At 61.0% G+C, this 2,500-nt stretch overlaps 1 pseudogene; it reads right to left on the bottom strand.

The window, feature by feature from the left end:
* Positions 1–2,500, bottom strand: part of LOC124295727 — a 7,662-nt pseudogene that overhangs the window by 1,982 nt on the left and 3,180 nt on the right.

The following is a 2,500-nucleotide window of genomic DNA, read 5'->3' as shown; positions in this document are numbered from 1 at the left end:
TGGTGATACTGCACGTAGTCACGGGCCGGGATGGAATCGGTCCCGTGGTGGACCCAGTTACTGGACAGGACGCTCGCGGAAGATTCCCGGAGCTCCTGTCCGTCCACCGACTCGTGCAGAATCATTGCCCACAGCTGCTGGCGTGCCTTGGCCGACGAGTCGTCTCCCGTTAACCCGGTTTTGCGGAGCGTGCGCCGGGCCCAGCCGAGTTTTCGCTGGACCCTTTGACCCGCATATGCCGCCCGGGCCGCGGGGAGACTGCTCTGGTTTAGTCCGCCAAGGCGGCTGATGACCATTGCTGGGATAAGGGTGGTGAGGGAGGGAATACCCAATCCGCCATCCACCGCTGAGGCGTGGAAATAACCAACCGCCGTGTCGTCGGGGAGCCTAAGCCAGGTGCGAACGGCGCGCCTGACTTGAGTGTCGAGGGACTTGAGCCTTCCTGCCGTAGTCCTACCCAGGGCCAGAAGGTGGTAGACCCTGGGCAGCAGGAAGAGCCGCAGCATAGTTATTCGTTGCTGCGGCTTGAGCGGAGCTTTGGTGATGTAGTTTAGCTCCGCTCCAAGCTCGGCCTCGACAGTTGTAAGCCCCCCGGGGCTGAACTCGCCACCCAAATACGTCCATCTCTGGAGCACGCCGGTTTGGGTCAGAGGGCCGTCCCGTAGCCGAAATAGTGGTTCGACCACGGTCTTGACCTTCTTCGCCTTACCGGCAGGCACCAAAGACAGAGCAGTGCATTTGGATGCATTGAGTGTCAGCCCCATGCTCGCTGCCGTCTCCTCAACCCTCAAAAGTGCCCTCTGCATCCCCCATTTGGATGCAGTTATGATGGTCAGGTCGTCCGCGAAGGCGAGACATGAAACCTGCTCGCCTTCGAGGTTGAACCCGACCTCAGAGGGCACGACCGCAAGGATTTTATTTGCGATCAGGTTGAAGAGAATCGGTGAGAGGGGATCTCCCTGCCGGACTCCGCGCCGGACAGGTACCGGTTGGGACATCCTTCTGTCCGCCGCCAGCCTGGTGGTAGCACCTTTATACAGCTCGACCACATAGCTTACCAGACCAGCTGGTAGGCCGAGCTGTCCGACGATCGTCGCGAGCGCAGCGTGGCTCACCGTGTCGAATGCCTTAGCAACATCGAGGGTGGCCACGTGCAGCTCGCGTCGCAGCGTGCGGGCCGTCCATAGGATGGAATCTAGGACGGCCGTATTCTCGGCCGTACCATCGGCCGCGATGAAGGCACGCTGCCGATCGTCGGTTAGGTTGGCTGATCTAAGGCGGACAGCGAGGATGCGGTGTAGTTGTCGAACCACTACCGAACCGATCGAAATCGGTCGGTAGTCCCCAGGGTTCTCCGGTACCTTTTTCTTCGGGATGAAGATTGTCCGGCTCTGCAGGAGTTGTCTAGGAAATCCCCCCCTGAGCATGACGATATTATAGAGGAGCGCGCGGATAGATGACGACACCGCGCGCCACTGCCTCGCCGTGACCATGTCTGGACCGGGTGATGACGACACGGGGACCTGGATGACATCAATCTCCTCAGCGGAGATTGGGTCCCACGTGTAACGTAGCTCGGGTTTCTCAGGCGGGATCCTGGAAGGACCTGGGTACTCCCTTGAGGGGTGCCCCAACAGTGGGCCCCAGTGCGCGACCAACTCATCCAGTGTATGGTTGGTTGAACTGGGGCCCCCTTCCAGGATCTCCCGAGCCACGTGACGTCTATTGTTTTTCCACCCGGTCTGGACTCTGGCGTATTCTCGACGGCGCAGTGTCCTCCTCGACGGCGGCTTTCCGTTCCTCTGGCGGATTGGGTTCGCGGCCGGCTCGCGGCGCCTAGATCCAGCTGCAGCGGCTGCAGGGGGAAATACCCTGCCTAACCATTCAATTATGGCGGCGTCAGTATTTCCCCCATTCAGAGCATCATCAGCGATGTCGGCCAACTCGTTGGCACGATGATGCTCCTCTTGCCGGGCTATCTCGATTAGACGACGTATAGCTCCGGCAAGGTCCTGCCCCCAAGGAGTAGCGGGAGCAGGTGCCGCTGGGGTGGGTGGTGGTACCCTTGCTGGATCTGCGGAGGGAGAGCGTTGACGCGGTGATGGCATGGAGCGGCTCCTTCGTCCCCGTAATCTGGCAGGGGACCCAGGGGGCGTATGGGCAGCCTCAAGGTCTCGTCGGGCTGCCTCGACCATTGTTCGGTAGTCCGGCCGGCGCCGGACTCCTTTAATTGCCTCCTGGGTCCTACCAGGGACCAGAGCGAGGAGGTGGAGGTTTATAAACCTCACTCCCCGCTCGGTGGCCTGAGCCTCCTCCCGTGCCATCATCCGCAGTTCCTCATGCCTCCACCTTAGCTTGGCGCCGGGCAGTTCGATGGCCGCGTTGGCTTCCACAGGGTGTCGTATCCTGCGGTGAACTCCAAGCCCTCGCTTCGTAGCGAAGTCCTGCTCGCAGTCACCGCAGGCATACCGCTCGGGTGCTGGTTCAGGGTCAATAGGGT

This window comes from Neodiprion lecontei, unplaced genomic scaffold (assembly GCF_021901455.1).
Source record: "Neodiprion lecontei isolate iyNeoLeco1 unplaced genomic scaffold, iyNeoLeco1.1 ptg000065l, whole genome shotgun sequence".
Classification (NCBI taxonomy): Eukaryota; Metazoa; Arthropoda; class Insecta; order Hymenoptera; family Diprionidae; genus Neodiprion; species Neodiprion lecontei.
Note: the sequence above shows the minus strand (reverse complement) of the source record. Positions and strands in the feature narration are given on the sequence as shown.